General features: G+C 38.7%; 1 long non-coding RNA gene across 3 annotated transcripts; it reads right to left on the reverse strand.

Moving 5' to 3' along the window:
- Positions 1 to 7,401: 7,401 nt before the first annotated feature.
- Positions 7,402 to 19,559, reverse strand: LOC118222335. Of its 3 annotated transcripts, none has more exons than XR_004764270.1 (5): positions 17,796 to 19,559; positions 17,337 to 17,434; positions 16,730 to 16,804; positions 13,982 to 14,229; positions 7,402 to 12,011 (listed from the first exon to the last, which is right to left on the reverse strand). It is a non-coding gene; the product is annotated as an uncharacterized LOC118222335 (long non-coding RNA). The 3 variants fall into 3 exon arrangements; XR_004764269.1 differs by having other exon boundaries at positions 7,402 to 11,368; positions 11,888 to 14,229; XR_004764268.1 differs by having other exon boundaries at positions 7,402 to 14,229.
- Between the last annotated feature and the right edge of the window lie 430 nt (positions 19,560 to 19,989).

Below are 19,989 nucleotides of genomic sequence, written 5' to 3' on the forward strand. Positions count from 1 at the left end.
GTGCCTTCAGTGCCATGATCAATATGGAACTTCCCCTTAATTCACTTCTGCTTGTTATTTTGTGCCCACAAAATATCCGTGTTTGTTGCAAGGTGTTTTCAGAACATATGGCCACACGTGTCAGCTCCAGTGGTGGCCCAGGGGTCCTGACCCTGAAATGAGGCTGTCTGTGTTGTTGCCTGAGAATTCATTAACGCAGAGAAGAACGATAGCTCTTTGGAGCTGTGACGTCCGGCGGGTCTCTCCCACTCAAAATGAGACAATGATTTTGTTTGATTTCATTCACTTTGACTTGCTTCTCTTGTTTCTCCGCCTTCTTTCCCTCCTGAACATTTAGTTCTGTAGTTGCTCTCTCCCACAGATTAAATCACGAGAGCAAGTCAGGGGTGGTGCTGCATCTTTAAGCTGACACACACTAAGGACACTTTGCCGTTTGAGTCCAGCCATCAAAACATTATATACTGATCAATAGCTTTTGATGGTTTGTGGATATTGTGCCACTCACTATTCTCTCCAGGCTTGATGCATCCAAATTTAGCATCCCAAACATCACTGGTGACCAACATATATAGTTTTGTCAATAAGAGTGGCTTCATAACGTGACAGTTATTAAGCACTCCTTCTCTGAATGATACACTTGGTCAACCTGTGAGCATTAAAACAATTGTGAGCATCACAAAAGAAAGCAAAAAGTTACTGAATAATAAAATAAAAATGTTTTAGTTACCTTTAAATATTGTGGTTGTGTACAGGGAATGCTGTATGGATTTTTTAAGGAACAAACATGACCTAAAAGATGGTGATGCTGAGGTAGTATGCAATTTAATCTTCTAGCAAAACATTTTTTGTATGCTACATTTTGTTTTGCTATTTATGTTACTAAAACTTCTTGCTAATCATTTTATTAACACCAACCTGATGATAATTTTTTTCAGATTATGAAATGATTAGGTTTATCAAGAATGCACAATGAAAATGTTGAAGGAAACACAGTATCAACACAAAGTAAAGCAAAAGTATACCATATGAAAATAAAATGGTAGTGAGATTTCAAATGCAGATTTAGGAAAAACCAATTACAAGCTCTTCACTATGAGAAGGATGGCAGGCCATCACAGTCCTGAAATCAATTGGTGGTTAAAAATTAAATTCATGTTGTCTAGCAGTAAACAGAAAAATTAAATCTGTAAAGAAATTAATAATCCTGTAAGATTATTGTATTCAAAGTGAATTATAAGTGCCCCTTCCATTCTGTGAACCTTTCCTGTCATTATATTAACAACATAATAGTTGTTGCTGTTAATGTGCGAGGAATGACTAGGAGTAGTTCTGCGTAATGGATTGGAAGGTGTGGCAATGGCAGGCTGCTAGTGGGTCTTGAGTGCTTTCTTTACTGGGATGTTGTTCAATGTGATTTGGTGCAGTATGAACCCTTACTGAGCAGATAGCAGAAAGAACCAACATGGGAAACAATCAAACAAATGACTTATTTAATAACTAAATTATTATTATTATTATCATTAGTAGTAGTAGTAGTAGTAGTAGTAGTAGTAGTAGTAGTAGTAGTAGTAGTAGTAGTAGTAGTAGTAGTAGTAGTAGTAGTAGTAGTAGTAGTAGTAGTAGTAGTAGTAGTTGTACTAGTAGTAGAATTATTCAGAAGAAAAGAATTCAAAAAATGCTCCGTATGTAAAATGAAAGCAGACAAATCATTTATAGAGGGTGTTGGTGGCAGCCCTGTGTTCATTATCCTTTTGCATAGTATTCGTAGCCTGGATCTACTCCAAGCATTATTTACTTCCATCAGTTCTATCTCTGTTTACAGAGAACAGCTATGTGTTAAGGAGGCACAGGCTCACCGAACAAGATTGGTCACTTTTACCAACGTTCATAGATGTATTTAAGATTACCTGCCTGAGCAAGCTATCCCCAAAGCATGCCATTGAACCATCCATGATCATTCACAGGGAGTTAGACCAGGGAAACCAAAACAAGAAAAGGCCAAATGTTTTGTTTTACACCACAGTGCAATATCCTGCCAAGTCAACAGAAAACTAGTTACTATAGAGAGTTCCCTTGTTGAAATAATCTTGCGATCAACCGTCTCATAAGTTGATCTGTAAGCATCATTGGTGTTCAGGTACTCCTGCTCTCTTGATACACATGTTTACAGTTAGAAATTTTGGCACTTGGAGGTATGGCATGACAGATTATGCCAGGTTACTCCCTAATGTCATTAAATCTGTCTGCAGGGCAATCAGTGTTTAATTCTCCTTACAGATTCTTTTCTTTTCAACCCAACCAACCTGTCTTCAGTACACATTGTGGGCTAAGCCAGGCACAGATTTCCAGTACAAATAAATAAAAATAATAGATGCACATTTTCTGCAGGCATCACAGCCAAACAGCATCACACAATAGCTGTAGGAGTCCCTGAGATGCCCACCAACAGATGTTACGTTTATATTGCCAGAAATGTTATTTTTTGTGTAAATATGATTAATGCCCCTACCCCTCCCAAAATTGGCTGTTCAAATTCTTCCATCTGTTACTGTTTAAAGGTAAATCATTTCCAGCTGGTTAGGCCAGTCTATTGAAAACATACCCTCAAACCTTTATTATTATTATTATTATTATTATTCTTTCTGCGGTTAACTGACTGTTTTTTGGCACTGCATTGGCATTACCTGAATTTGAAAACAGTGACTAATTTATAGAACACCGAATGAGTGCATTATGAAATTCTTTGGGAACTTACCTTTAGTTTTATTGTCCTCCACCTGCACTGGCAGTCAAAGGTCAATGGAGCCAGATACTATACCATAGTCCTCTGGGGGGCCTGGTTCAAAGGAACCACTCCTAATGAGCAGATAAGACATGTGAGTAAGGGTATTGAAACATTCCCATATTTGGATATGCACTACCCTGGAAGGCCAATGCGAAACTTTAAAAATGTACAAATAACTACAGAGTTGCGAAAAATTCTATTTGAATATCTGATTTCCTCTATTACTGCATATTTATCTCACTGAATGATTTCAAATCTTTCGACAAAATGTAATATTATACAAAGGGAACAGAAAACATACTTTTGAAGATTATTGTTTCAATACTTTTTCATGACACTGTACACATGGCCACAGACAAACAGTTTGTTTTAATGTTTTTGTAAACATTGCTGGGAAATATTGTTGATACTATGTCCTGAATTTGAATGATATTGTAATTGAGCAACTATGTTTTTAATCAAGGTCGGGTTGTGCATGTATTTGAAAACTACTGTTTATATTTGAACACATGGGTAATGTGATATCATGAACCACAACAGACAGTTTGCTACATTTGCACTGTAACATAAGTAGATGATGTGTAATTATGGGGCTGATTCCTCCCAAAGCTTGCTGTTTTACACTCCTCTGTCCAGTCACCCAGCATAGTTTCAGGACATCAAAATGGCAAGGATACAATGCAAGGGTCTCTCTCTGTGTCTCTCTCATTCCGTTGCATTTAAACATTTTGCAGATAGGCGTCCAACTCAGCATTTGCTTACATAAAATGTCTTCAGCTGGATATCTACTGAAGCAATTCAGTTTGAGCCTGTTGCTCAAGGGGACAGCTGTGTCACCCCACTTAAGAATCAAACCTGCCAACTCTGAGTTACGAGCACAGTTCTGTAACCACTGTACTATACTACTGCACTGCATCTTGTTTATCATAAGACTCAGATAATGTTCATCAATAGAAACCCTTGAATTTAACTCCCAGCTTGGTTCATTTTTTAACCATTTTAGCATTTAAATTAAATCATGAGATTTACCTGACCTCAGACTACCCCAGAAATGTGGAGAAACCCATGGTTTTCCGAGTATACTCTCTGAGATTATAAATGAAAAAAAACCAATGATTTTTGTGATTGTTTATACATAATTACCTGTTGTGTGTTTATGGCACTTTACAACAGGCAATTCATTTTTTAATTTTAATTAAATTTTAACCCATATTTAGTCTTAAGGTTTATTCCACAGACACAAGACAGACACAACATAGATCTTCTACATACAATTTATTGTGTTTTGCAATGACAAGTGAAAACATTGCCAGTGGAAAATAAGCATGACCAAAAACAAGTAGGCTCATTTTAGCAAGATGACTTAGTGTCAGGTTACTCACTGTATCATGTGCTGTGGCACTGTGGTTTCCATAGCAACTTTCAACCATTGACAACTTTGATCTTCTGTCATTCAAACAGCATTCTACACTCTTGCAGTTACTTGAATGTCATTTCTGGCTAATCTGTAACGCTGTTTGAAGAAGAAGTGATTCTGCACAGAAAGTATATTAAAGTGTGGCAAACGTTTGATAACAGCTTTATCCTGTGGACTAGTAGTGAGGTATAGCATGTGGACTTTCACAATTATCTTACAGTAAATGCATACTACACAGAATTTTAACCTTGAAAATATTATAAAATAACCAACCAAGTTATTCCCCCTTGGTGGTGACTTCAAAAACAATAAGAAACATTGGTACATTTTTGAGACAGATCCACATCTTAAGGGTATTTTTAAAGATCCACAACGACTGTTTTTTTAAGAGACAATGCCATTTAGAAGACAGGTTGGCCAAGGCAAGTTTGCCCCCACAGAACACATGTACCTTCCTAGACAAGATACCAGATGGGAATTATAAGTGTGGTTCCTGTGCTCAATGCAATTTGACCTACAAATCCAAGCATGGGTGAAAAGATTAACATAAAGCGGTGATCAATTGGCAAACTAACAATGTGATCTATATATTGAAATGTCTCTGGGGGCTAGGGTACTGTATGTTGAGAGAGACCTTTAAAACCAAGGATCAGGGAGCACTGGAGTAGTATCTGGAAGTACAATAGCAAAAGCATGGTGGCTGATCATTTTATGATACATAACCACCCGGGTTCTTTCCTTAGATACAGGGGCATAAACAAATTAACATTGCGCATAGAGGGAGCAATATACTGTAGGCAACACATAGTGCTTCTCCAGAGGAAATTTTTTGGATATAATTTTTCCCAACCTCGAGTGGATCTAATGAAGTACTTGATATTAAACCATTTTCATGAATTGGTTCAATTGACAAAAGTATGTTTGGGCATAAGTATGTTTCCAAAGAAGGAATACTTGGGGTTATTAGGAATGATAACATGGGGTTATTTTCTTTCAGATTGTCTCAAAGGTGATTTGTTGTATACCTGTTCATAGTTATTCAGTCATGGAAATATCTGTTATATGTAATATTACCTTGCATTGTCCCACGTTATGACATATAGTTTTTGCACCACTCTTGAAGTTCATATGGGAGGAGTGCACCTCACGCTCCAATGGGCGACTGAGGATGCAAGTTTTAAATTGACCCGTTTGAATAGTAATCAGTGTTCTGATGAAGACCGATGTGGTCCAAATGTTAACCATTCTCATGGTTAAATAAATACTATTATTTGTTTTTTGGAGCATCAAGCGAGTGTCCAGTCTTTTGTACAAGAATCCTTTGTACGAGAAACAGGGGCGCCACCAGGCATTTAGGGCCCCGTGAAGATCTCACATTGGGCCCCCTCCATCCCAGAAAATCCTATGTTCTAGTATTTTCTGTGGGCCCCTGTCAGTCAGGGCCCTTGGAATCATCCTAGACCCCCCCCCCCTTGGTACCCCCCATACGGCGCCCCTGATGAGAAACGTAATACTTAGTCTCAAAACTGACTAATGTAATGTAAACAATAATAATATGTGCACGTTACACTAGCTTTATGGACACCAGAGCTCAATAACATCAGACAGATCTCGGAAGAATAGTGTTGCAGCCTGAACGACACACAGGGAGCAGACTTAAGGATACGTGCCTCTGACCAGCAAAAAGGTAGGCTGCATTCATCCATTTTATTTGCTTCATTTTGTAACATGCTGATATCTCTGCAATCATCCGTGTAATAAAACTTGTCTGTCTTCCTGTCTTCATTTAGAAGGTCTGCCTTTCTAACAGTGCAGATATTGTTTTACGTTGTGTTTTTGATGCCCAACAGCGCATTAGGCCGAACCCTTAGGGAAAAACATATACTGTAATATATTGATATAAAATATATTATCAGAAAAGATATCGCAACACTTCACATGATAAATACAAGTAATTCTCACATAAAGGAATTATCATGAACTTTTATTTGAAAACATATAGCTGTGAAAAACATTGTTGTTGCAGTATATATTCCATTTCTATACGAGGAAAATGGTAGGGGATCCAAGGACAGCCTGTAATTCTGGAGTAGTCTGTAGATTTCCGGTAATTTGAGAAGAGCTGGAGTTGTTTTAAGCACAGTAACTCTCTATGCACAGGACAGGGAGGGGAAAATTGGTGTGATGTGATGAAAGATCAGCTCAGTATCGCTGGTCAAAGGCGTATCAATGTAATTACATTAGTCACCCACCGACCTGCAGCCAGTGAGCTCAAATTCATTTTAATGAGCCCAGCGGACTGCTACAGCTGATGTTCACATAGCAAATGTCAGCTATTGTTGTACATAACAGGCCTTGGCAGTCATTTCAAAGTTCACACTCCTCTGTTGCTTAGCATGTCCATATACCCAAACACACATACACACTTGTATGATGTGCATTATGAATACTTCTCCATCGACAAAGAACACTGATCCTTGCTATATGATTTTGTTGGAATTATATAAATGCCTTTAAAATAGTCTTTCATGTTTGACTATTCATTTTAGATTTTCAAAAATGTTCATGTACTGTACATACAATATATAAATGAATATTATAATATAGCAAAATGTTTGGAGTTGAATCAAAAGAGTTGAATTCATATTGAGAATATTGCTGTGCATTTATATAATTTTTTGAATTTATATCTTTGGTAATTGGTATTAAGGTATTGAACACATAGTACTGTCTTCATACCCAGCACAAAGAGATATTTTAGAGATCTGAGGAGCGAACCTTGCACAATAAAACACAACTACTGTAAATAAGGAGGCTTGTAAATAAGGAGACTCTGGATTATCATGCGTCTCTCATGTTGGCATGACCTTGTTTTTCAGGAGTTGATATTCTTAATTGGGGCGACATAGCTCAGGAGGTAAGACCGATTGTCTGGCAGTCGGAGGGTTGCCGGTTCAAATCCCGCCCTGGGCACGTCGAAGTGTCCTTGAGCAAGACGCCTAACCCCTAACCCCTAACTGCTCTGGCGAATGAGAGGCATCAATTGTAAAGCGCTATATAAATGCAGTCTATTTACCATTTAATTCAGGTTCCAGAGATGGACTGGCAATACTAGCATCGAACAATATCAGTGGTGTGGCGGCTCTTCTATTTTTAACCTCTTTGGTCAGTCTGTACACTGATGATCGATACTGATGACAAACCAAAGTCATTCTGTCTGCAAATGATACCTTGGCTCTGCGGAACATACTCCCAGTGTTTGGTAAGTGCCTGATGAAAAGCCATCTCACCTCTGTCCAGATGCACTCTCCAGAATGCTGCCAGCTGTGTATGGTACATTCTGTTGTAGTATACTTTTCACCAGATAACTGAAACTCCACTGTTGTGGGCAACAGTGCTTGCAGGTTCTTGGGGTGTTTTAGCGTGCATGTGCAAATATTAAGACATTTAATAGCTAATTGAGAACCCTGTTCTGCATATTATTTCTCAATTTTCAATTTCAATTTCAATTTTGCTATGATTTATTGGCAGGATACCTACAGCTTGCCAAAGCAACAAATGTAAGTCACAGAAACATGGAAACAACATGTAATAAATATGACCCACAACACTATAATAACAATAATAATAAAAACAAATGCACATGGTGCAAAGAAGAAACAAATAACATTAATTAAGGTGTGAATCTAGTGTATACAAATAGTATAAATGGCACTATTTGTTTATAACTCTCTCTCTCCAATGCAGCTCCACATAAAGTGATGAAACAGGCAAAAGCTGCTGATGAGGTCACACACTTCTCTGCTTCGTGCTCACGCCACATTGCTCAAACCAACAATGAATGTTTCATTCATGGGTTCCTCCTTTGTGTCATAAAAGAAAAGGGGCTTAAAAGTGTTTCCTTTCATTACAACAGGCTAAAGGACGTCAGCCGGGGCAGTAATCACAGCCCAGGCACTCAAAGGGACTACGGAATAGATGAGCGTGCCACTGGCGCTAGCTGCAGTTTGCCATAATCATTAAGGCCACAGCAGAGCATCCGTACCAATATCCAATAGCTTCCATTGATGATGTAACGCTCCTCTGGTTGTCCAGAGATCAAAGCAACAGGGTCGAATGGGAATGTCCTATGAGAGGCTGCTGCCATGGTTACCACCGGTCTCTGTAGTTATTTATTTATTTCATATGCTTGCACAGCTCACAGCCTGAACAGCTCTCAGTTCAAAACAGAACTATCTACTGTGTTTGACTTATCCTGCTCCTAATAAGACTTCAGTTGTGAAGGATATTTATATAAAGGTAATGAAAATTAATTAGACACAATAAATTCTCTGCTATTGTTAACAGGGGTTTTCCAAACCACGAGGAAAGGAAACATCTCTGTCCATACTGTACGTCCTCATGCTCCCAGTTTTATCAAGAATGCAGACAATAAGCAATTAAAATGACAGGATTCTTTTTTTGCATATCAATAATGAAAGGTATAATATTAGTTTTTTTTTTCTACCGATTGACTTCTTGAATTTTATTTTTAAGTTTAATCACTTTAAATGAAGCTATAACCACACGGCCTTTGTCCAATTCTGTTACAGATGTAAATATTGTAGGTGAGAAGAAAATAAAATGCTAACTCACCCCCCCCAACATTAAACTCTTGTCATGTACCCTTATGTTAAGCGTCTCCTGCAGAAAGAATGGATGTAATTACATGTATCATCTAACTATTCTATTTAGAATATAACAAGTTGATGAATATGTTTAGATATTTTGTTTAGAAAACACTGATGAACACAACGTACATCTTATCTGAATGTAGCATTTGCCTGTTCCTAATGGTACATGTTGTACTAAGATTTTGCTCCAAGATTATTTTATTGTGAGTGTTGTATATCTAATGTGTAAATAATTACCATTATCACAATGTTTTTTTTTTTTTTTTACAGATTTCATTGACAGATATTTTTCAGCTAATTATTGAAATGAGAAAAGCATTGCATGTGATTCTATTTGTTGTGTCATGATAACATCTCCACATGCATCTAAAATGGAAGAAATTACCAGCCTGTTTCAGTGGTACAGTCAGATAATTTTACTGGGAATGCGATTGTGGATGCAATTCCATTATAAATCATGGTCCTTGAATGGAATAACAGAAAAAGCCCTCCTATAAAAGAAACAAAAGAAAAGGGTGCTCAATCTTCCTGCTTACCACTTTAAATAATGTATTGATATTTCTCGATCATTCATTGGCTGTAGCTAGGGTGTGGCAGGGCAGGGCTACATGTAGGTTTGCTCTTGGTAGGTGACAAAGATAAACAGACCGAGAGAACAGGAAAAGGACGGAAAATAACAGAAGGCTTATCAGGCTTATCAAGGCTTGGGATGTTCAGTTCACAACTTTATGGTCATTGGCTTTGTTTCAGAACGGGTTTTATGAATGGAGACAGGGCGTAATGCAATGCAGTGACTCTATGCTTTCCACAGGGACAGCACCCAGTGGAAACATGGCCCTTCAGTGAAGCCGAGCAGCTGGCCAGTGGGGGGAATAGCTACTGCTAACAGTAGCGTCTTGTCATCCGGTCCTGTGTCTGGATGCATCACAAGACAGAGGCCTACCTTGTGACCCTGTTAAAGAGCCGTTGGGGGACGGTGATCCCAGGTTACCGCCCAGCCTGGTGTGACCAGGACTGGGGAGAAGGCTGACACACTGATGCGCGTATGTGTCACCGTGGCATAAAGTGACATCTGGATTCAGGGTGCCAAAAGGAACACCTCTCCAGAGTCCAGACGACAGTGAAGAAAGCCTTATAGCATAGAGTGACCCCTCTGAGTCTCTCATCCTTCACCAGCATAGATCTCCCTGTGGAATTTAGGGTTCTGAATCATGATTTTATTTGTTTTTGTTTTTTTTTTTGTTTTTTGCAATATAAATTGTCTTGGAAAAATGTAAGGTCCAAAGTAATATTTCTCGAAAACATATTTAACAGATTAATTGCATGTGTATTTATAACTAACCATTAGTGAAGCACAAATTTAATTTCTGAAACTAGCCAATAGATATTGACTTGTGTCTCCACAGATTTCATTGGTGCAGAGCATTGTATACTCCTGATAAAGGCTTTTTAGATGGCATTGCATTATGAGGGCACTGTGTTCTTTATTATTGACATGGAAGTCAATAAAAAGCAGGAAACTGGCAGCTGCATATCATGTACCTAACCTCTATCGCTACCTATACTGTAAACCTGATTTTTATTCTGTGTATACAACACATTTTATCTTGCTTTATCATTCTCTTCTTTAGCCACCACTGCAGTAAAAGATCATTGTTAAGTGTTATTCCCATTACCACTGGCTTCTCATTACCTTGTTGTGTACTGCCGAGGACTGGTTTTATTGTTCTTGTGTCAAAGGAATGAAGCTTTATTATTTTGGACTCAAATTATGTTGGACAAATGCAGCAGCTGATGGCTAAATAATGAACTGCTAGTGGATTGTAATCAAAATGAAAAGCAATGATTGTGTAGGCCTTGCAGTTTGCATCTCAGTGTTTACAGTTTTGAAATATGGTTAATCCTGTGTTTCTGACCATTTTGCTTAAATGATCATACAAAAGTGTTTTTTCAGAGACATGGATTTGGAGAGATCTAGACCTCCTCCTGGATATCCGTCTATTTCTCTACACAGCCAGAGCTTAGCTCTAAAGCTAAGTGTAAGCGCTTTCGGTCGCACCCTCGTAGTGTATTTTATAAAAGCAAAGGGACACCAGAAAAACATCTGAATCTAAGATTTTTCTGATCCTTAGCGATCAGAAAGGATTTTGACCCCCCTTTGGAAAATCACACATTTTTTTCTCAGTACAATTAATCCAGAAAACACAAATCTTATTTTACACTCTGTGGAACTGTGGTGGTGAATCTATTTTCAAGATATACCCGAGATACGTAAATAATGTGCTTATCTTCTGTGTGTTTAACAATGGAATGTATTTGAACATTTTGTTCACATTTTGCTGGACAATGATTCATGGAAATATATCATTTCAGAAGCTTGTGTGTATAACTAATTGGCTAAACAAAACACAGATGCATGTTTTTTTTTTTTTGGATACATTTCTATCAATCATGCAGTCACTAGTTTCCAGGCAGGTGGTTCATGTGGCATGACTGTCAAAAAAACAAACAAAAAAAAACTAAAATACTGTGTTACCAACTTGTAACGCAGTTCTGACAAAAAAAGGAATTTAATCTGAGGTTTAGATTGATTGCAATTGTCCAAACTTGTTTGACAACCAGCAGGTTCAAATGTTTAATTTAACAGTATAGTCAAACCAGGGAGTGACTTGTGCTTAAGTGTCAAGTGGCCTGGAAAACTCTTACTATTGGATTTCACACTCTCACTTCAAACATATAGCAGACAGAATGTGACAACCCAACATACTGTAAGTGGTCCAAGCCACTGTTGGAGAATTGAATTATTCCTACTTCAAGAAAAATGCACATTTAAAGTCCTTTCAGATTTTTACATGCACACAAAAAATACCTTTGAGAAGGTCATCTAACTGACCGCATGTTATAAACCTGAATCAAATCAAGACGCAAGCACACGACTACACATTTTTCTAGTAATAATAAGGGCATCTGTTGTGTTTGGAGACTGCCAAATAATGCCTTGAACACACTTACTGCATCGCAGTGGGTAATGTTAAGAGGGCTTAAGTGGTCCACAGTGTAATATTGCTTGATTATGATTGCTATGAAGAGATTTGTGGCGCTGTCTATTATTACTGGATTTTAAGCCATGGACATGCTGTGAGAAAGAGAGGAAGAGGGATAAAGTGATGGAGAGAAGGGGAAAAAGAGAAAGGAAGAAAACAATATTAGATGGTGTATGTTTATAATAACATTCAGGTACAATAATGCCACAGTGAAAAATTAAATTTTAACCCAAAAAGCATTTTTCTACTGATATTCACGTTTATGGCTTCCTTAAATTCAAAATGATCATTCTCAAAGATTTCTGCCTTTAATTATTCAAACAATCTGATTATCTATTAAAACATCCATGACAAGCAAACTGGCGGCACATTCAAGGGAATTCAGTCAATATTGTTGTTAATTCAGCAGTTCAAGCTCATGATAATGTGACAAGAACATGCTAGGTTATTATTAACAGATTGTTTTAAAAACAAAAAGCAAAAAACAAAACTGCCTAGAATACACCACTTCATATTTTGTTAAACTTGTTTCGTCATATGTTTGATTTCTTATATCCACTTAAAAATGAAAGATATTACAATACACCTTGTAGCTGGTACTTGATAATCTGAATTCACTAGACAGCTTCACATACCTGTTCTGGGAATGTCCTGAAAGATCCCACAATTACCATGCATTACATTACATTACATTACAGGCATTTAGCAGACGCTCTTATCCAGAGCGACGTACAACAATTGCATCAGTTCAAGGTGCAGAGGTGCAGATGTCCCCACAAGCCCATGGCTACTTCTTACTGGGGATGACAGCCATATTCAGCTAACATAAAACAAGAACCTACAGCGTATTCACTTTAATCAGTTCGCTTATCATGATGAATTAGCTTTTGAGATTATGTAACTTTGCCAACTTTGGACAAACTGCACAACTTTGGGAGCTTGCTGCAGTGCTTGTGATCTTTCAGTGATTTACTTGAATGGTATGAAAACTATTATAGAATATAATATTCAGTGGGGATTTCTTAATAAATTAATTTCAATTCTAAGCCTTGCTGTAAATTATTTCAAAAAACCTATTAGACCTATTAGAGGTGCGACACAATGCATCATGCAGAGACTACTGGATTGCTTCTTACAATGCTGGCAGTGCTTAATGCTTGTGTCACAGACAATAGACATGTTGATAATGTGCTCAATCTCTGAGAACAGGCAGTCTCAGGTTTGAACTGTACTGCACTGTGCTTCTGGGTCTTCAATGGCAGTGCCATTGTTTGGTAGTATTATTTGACCTTGGAAACTGGCCAGCTTAAGGTCCTGTGTGTGTGTGTGTGTGTGTGTGTGTGTGTGTGTGTAGGTGTGTGTATGTATGTGACTGTGTGTGTGTGTGTGTGTGTGTTGTAGTCAGGTGGAATTTCCAGAGTTTACAGCTGAAGCTTACAACAGGCTGAAAAGCATGATTGATTGACCCACAAATGCTATAGCCTGCCATTGCGTAATATTTAAGGTTATTGCACACTGTTGTACAAAAGTAAGGGGCTTGGTTTTTCCTCTGAAAAGCAAAACTAACATTGTTGACAGTCGAGTGAACTTACTCAGTTGCTAATCGCAGGAAAGTCACAATTTGGAAAGGCCTAAGAAGGACATGAAGGTTACTGAGAAACCATCATTAGTTGATCATTAGTTAAGCACAGTGGTGCCCTGACCAAGCCAAGGTTGCAAGCTGCACGCACTAGTGCGCACTTTAAGATTATGTCTGTTCAATCAAGCAGCAAGTGCAAACAATAAAGCTGAACGTAGCAAAGTCCACGCACTTATCAGAAATATCCTTAACACCGTTTGAGAGAGCACTGAAGCACTTTGCTCCCTAATTGTTACACAATGAATGCATTACCAGTGTGTGCCCAGCTATTTGTTCATTCGGTCGGCCTGGGAACAACTGTGAAGGACTGGGAGAAATGAAAATTCCTTCTGACTTATAATTCCTGTACTTTGTTAGGGAGCTTGAGATTTATGCTGTAAATGTTTAATTGCTGCAGTAAAGTGCACAAATGGAGAATGCTACCTTAGGCTAACTACCCAATGCCACACTCCCTGAGAATGTCCTTGAAGCCTCTGTTCCATAAACCTCCAGGCCTGCGCAAGATCCTGACCGCAGCTCAGTCACCGCGCTCCGCCGGGAACACAGCAAGGAGAAAGGGTTTTGCCTTGTGGATTTTAGCTGGGAGATTGTGGCAATAAAGGGGCCTATTGTTTGTGGGAGCATACAGCAGAAACTCATTGTTGCCTGCTTTAAAAGGCTCAGGTTGCAGGCTGGCCAAATGGAAAAAAGGGAAGAAAAAAGGAAACAATTACCTCCATTGTACGGAGCCTGTTGCTGCATTCTAATACATTCTAAACGAGATTATCATTTTATTTGATAATCATCTCCAACAATGAGAAATCATCTCCAACATTGTGACTGAATCTTTCTCGTTAATGAGAAGCCATATGAAACAGACAATGATAAAAATAGATCTGTAGTACATTACACAATCAAAATATGCATTGTGAAATCTTCACACTCATTCACTCCTGATGTTCTTTGATTGTTCCATTTCATGCTTTAAATAGCAATAGATATTAAACAAAGCAACAGGAAATCTAAAATGGGAAATGGTGTAGTGAAATACTCTTAAAGATGAAGCTGAGTCAAATGTCTAGGCAGTTGTAGCAAACAAGCGCACAGCTGCACGGATAATAACATACAAGAAAACAGTAAAATGTATTAGTGAAAAAGGCCAGGGTGGAGGAATTTCTGAGCAGGAGGGGAACAAATTTAGACATTTGTGAGCAAGATTCTGCCCTTGTAACAGAAACAAATTGGCCAGTCTGTTGGGTTTAGGAGTATAAAAGGATCCATTTTAGCAGCAGCTGATAGTGAGATCCTGTCTTCGATTATGTTAAAGGGGGTACAAGTGTATCATCATCATGGCGGAAAGGACAAAGAGCCAACAAAGAGAGAAAGTTAGTAACAAGAAATATGTTGTTATGTAGACACAGGATAATTGCTATTATAAACAGCAGAACCATTAAAATTGTTCATTGTAATTTTGATATGTATTTAATCAGTCATTTGGCCTGCCTGTGTAGCCCACATCCAGGGAACATACAGAAGAACACTGGAGCTTTTATAAATAAATAAATAAATAAATAAATAAATAAATAAATAAATAAATAAATAAATAAATACCTCAAAGTGCCCTCTGTGTTTTCCATTAGAAGTGCCAGGAATTGGCTAGAGAGGATAGGCCTTACACAATAGCCGTAATAAATGGAAGCTAGAGCTAAGTAGCCCTTGAAAGAGCCTTTCCAGTTGTTCAAGGTTAACTTAAACACTCTTGCACACTTGCATGCAAATGCTTCTGTTTTGATGGCTGCTAAGACGTGCACAGCACTCCCAATCATGGCTGTGATGAGTGACCACTTATAATAACCCACAATGCTCTTGTGCAGCTATTCAAGAGATACAGGCCCTTAAGTCCAGAATATACAGCCATTACATAAAAGGAACTGAATGTTGAATTATATGAAAGAAATGATTCTCTGTTGTAGAGGCTATTATGCAGCGCTGAATGTTAAATGGAAAGCTGAAAATGTAAAATTTTAGACCATTGAGCTGTATATGTCAAGATTCTAAACAGGTGGTTGTGGAATTTAAATATTAAAATGCAAGTAAGAGGCTGATGTACACTACCTTTAACATTTTTTTGAATGCTCTAATACAGAGCACCTTACTCAGATTGTCTGCAATCCATTTTTATAGTTGGATATTTACTGAAGAAAGTCTGGGTAAGTACATTGTTCGAGAGTATAACAATACTGCCCTACTGCAGAATTGAACCCATACAATTAGAGTTGCCAGTCCTCTTTGCTGACCATTACATTACACTTTTGCCCACCCTGAGTATGTCAGGAATATTCGAACTTTCGTTCTATTTACCAAAATGCTCGCTAATCTTCTAAAAAAAGACATTTGGCTGGTTTATTTTTCTTGGGTATTATATGCATTGCTTGTTTTTTTAACATACTGAAAAACTATGTGTTGGTAATCAGCAGTGAAAATCGCTGCCCCTGTTATTTTGTCCATTTTAGTGAAATCTGTATCATCAGTGAAGACGACAGACAGACAGTTTCTATCAATCAACAGTATAAGGAAACATAGCAATGCTAGAATTCTCCTTAACGAACGTGTCTAGTCACACAAATATATACTGTAAGGAGTTTCAGGGTGTGAGTAAGTTGAATAATGAGCATAAAGTAAGTCGACAATGCAATAGGAAAGGACTTTGTTGCCCAAAGTTAATTACCATGGCTAATTAATGTTTCACAAACATCGTGAACTCAACTAATGCACATTTTTATCACTGGCATAGCCCAGGGGAGGGACACATCCTTTAGGGATTTGGGTGAGGACTGCCCTCCATTTTATCAGACAGAGTCAACAAACAGTTTGTAATAGTGAACAGCGCTTGGATGGATCCAGGGTGATATATGTGAAAATGAGGTTGGGACCCTGAAGGGAAATGCTAGACCCACTTTCTACATCCCGATTGTTACTGGATGTTAAAGTGTTATTATGACATGTTTTCAACGACACAATATCTGCACAATAATATGACATACAACATACTCTAGAGTGATTACGCAAACTTCTAGCAACTCGCTATACCCCACACACAGGGACACCAATTTAAGAACAAAAAAGAACTGTCTTTTAAAAAAACACAGTGAGTGAGGAGTAAGCCTGTGTTGGGCATAAATGAAGACATACCCATTTGTCTTTGAGGGAGCGCTGTTTGGCTTGATCCAAATGAAGGAGAGCAGACTGCCGTTGGTTTGAAGTCTCCTGTATGATGGCGGTATGGGTAAAATAATGAGACAGAAATCTGGAGGGAAACTTTAGCAGCAAAAAATGCAGACAGAGACAAGTTTAAGGAAACAGACAATTTAATGATGCAGTAAAATATATTTTTTTTAAAGACACACTGAAGGCAGCTGGTGTTCAGGGTAACAATTACTCTATGCAAGATGGCTACAATATGTGACCAACCCACAACACCTGAGAAACACTACAACCTAAAATAACAGCTCTAAATGAATACACAGCAGTGGCATCGCTATTTCACTATTATTCAGAAAGGAAAGTAACTCAAAACTAACTAAATTACCCCCACACACCCCAGCTGGCCACCAGGACTAGGACATTTTCATGCTTTTATTTTAAATGTCAACAGGCACTTAAAACATCACAACCTACACAATTTTTTTTAATCTGTATGAGTCCAAGAGGAATCAAGTGCACTCAGATTGATTTAACACTAAATATTTTATTGTGTACTGTGAACCTACAGGGTCATCAAAATGGGTCTTGTACTAACCTGCATTCTGGTGAACAATGGTTTTATACTGTCCTTGGTGAGGCAAATTGATGGTGTTATCAGGCACAGTAGTCACAAGCTCATCTCAACCAAGTAATCTTAATGAGAACACATATTATATTAATATTATTAATATTAAACCTAACACATTTTAACCCAAATGACTACACTGAATTAATGAATTAATTGAGCTGGTATAGAAAAACGATAAATAATAATTATAAATATTCATGAGAAATGAAATAATTATGAAAACTTGAAATGAAAATGATCAATTCATGGTAAATTTGAAGCTGACATCACATGTCCTAAACAGCCATTCACACAATCACTAATGTCTCTGAGCTCAATACATGCTACGCACAATAACATTAAGGCTAGGCCTTCACAATACAAACACTTCGGTCATAACCATACACACATAACCATTAACGCAGAAAATTAAAGGTATAATTTTACTTGTGTTGCTGCCTTCACAAAGTCACAAATCCAGACAACCATCCAGACACCCTTTATAGAGGACGATACAGAAGGATGGTGCTGCTCTTGGGTTTCAGCAACACCAGGAGGCATGATGTGGTTCTCAAGAATCTTGTCACAAAGGGCGCTGAACAGGGCACCATGGAAACAAAGCCGCCTGGGATTAAATGAGCACATTTCAGTCTCCCCAGATTCCCCTGCTTGCCTGCAAATGTTTACAAAGCCTGAGTTTGCGTGATGATGACACAGAGTGTCATCTGGAAGAGGGATCCGGTGCTGCTGTTTTATGACATCACATCCTGAGTAGGCCAGGCCCCTTTCTGTTAAACTGTGGATATGGATTTCATGGCAAGACATGCTGTTCTATCATTCAGGTTTGAGTCGTAGTCTTCAGTGCAGGGAGGGAAACATGCATTACATCAGAAATAAATGTGCAGTTCCTGCTGGACTGGAAAGTATGCCAATCAGATAAAACCTATTGGCTAACACATTACAACAGGGTGCTGTGCATGTGCAGAAGCAGTCATGCAGTGCAACACACAAATAGTCTCAGTTTTCATTCCCATGCTCTAGAATTTATGTTTAAACGTAGAGTCACGGTGTAGTTTATACAATTGTGTCTTACACTTTATGCCCACTGAATTTTCTTTGAAAACCTGAAAGGCTTCCCCAATCCAGGTTTAAAGTGAAAGAAAATCCAATCAGGTTGGATGAGTAAATGCATTAAAAAACCAGAAGAAACCTGAGAGACAAGGTTTTCCTCTGAAAATGTAAGGAGACACAGGGAGGTTTGGGGGAAATAAAATATGTAAATGGAAGGAAAGCACCTTAAGAACTGCAAAGCCCCACAGTATCCTGCTGGCCGAAAATAGCCCTGTGCCTCACAATCACATGACCTTCAGAATATCTGCATGGGTATCCATGGAGAGGCTCCTGCATGGTGAACTCTGGGGACACAATAGGACAAAGGCAGGTCTTGCTGCTGAGGCTATTGTGATGAACAGTACATGGCATTGTTACCACCAGGATATGAAATATGTCTCTCCCCTACTGCGTGACCGTCGGCACAGATATACAGCATTCGTGATGAGGTCACCGGTCACAGAGATGGGGTCTACCTGAGGCCTCCTCTGGTGAGCCACAGTCTCAGCCTGGCTGACTTTAATCCATATGGAAATGAAACATACCGCAATATGAGGCTGGCAGCGCTCCACTGTTTTACTGCGTTCATAAATTTAGCTTTTTACTTAACCTACCAACTTGGGGGTGAGACTGCCTTGGATATTTTTTGAAGATTTTTTGCGCTGATGCATCCTTCCGTGGAAAGCTAGTAGCCTTCTATTGTTAACTTACACTGTTTTATGTAAAACATGTATATGTAAATATAACGCAGCATCTGCTAAAACATTTATTTTAAGATATTTTTTTGTTTCAATACAATTACAGTATATTCCATTATCATTAGCAGTCTCCAGCCCAGAAACGTAGGGGCTCCTGGAGTGGAGATTTCCAGGCAGCAGAAGGCCCGCCGCCCCATTGTGTCAGTACGGGAACACACACCCCCCTGGCGACAGAGCGGGAATGCTGGCTGCTGATAAGCAGATGGCAGCTGTCTGCCCGGGCAGTCTGCTCCTGCAGGACGGCCATGACTCATCCCTGCAGATATAACTGTAACTGTAACAGAGCGCTCCGGCATCCTCAGGAAGTGGAGGGTGTGCTTGTGTGTGTGTGTGTGGGTGTGTGTGTGTGGGGGAGGGGTGTGTAGGTGGGTGTGTGTGTGTGTGTAGTTGATGGGTGTGTGTGAGTGTGGGTGTGCATGCGTCTCTCTCTTTTTCTTTCTCTCTCTCTCTCTCTCTCACACACACACACACACATACGCACACATTCGCACACATTCTCCTTCTCCCTCTCTGCTCTTTTGAAAAAAAAATGGTTAAATAAAATGCTTTTAAATGTCAAACGTTTCTCACCCCTTTTATTATTCTCTCCTTTTCTCTTGCTCATTCACCTTTCACTTATTGTTGCACTAAAGCTTTCCTTGACTGATTACCCTGCAGAGCTGTCACTGTAGCAATGCCCAACATTAGCTGTATAAACTGTTCAGTTGCAGTGGAAAGGGAGCACTCTTCTTTGGTCGCTAAGGGGAAGCAGCAGGTCACTGCGGCGATTCCCT

The sequence above is a fragment of the Anguilla anguilla genome, chromosome 3 (assembly GCF_013347855.1).
Source record: "Anguilla anguilla isolate fAngAng1 chromosome 3, fAngAng1.pri, whole genome shotgun sequence".
In the NCBI taxonomy this organism is placed as follows: domain Eukaryota; kingdom Metazoa; phylum Chordata; class Actinopteri; order Anguilliformes; family Anguillidae; genus Anguilla; species Anguilla anguilla.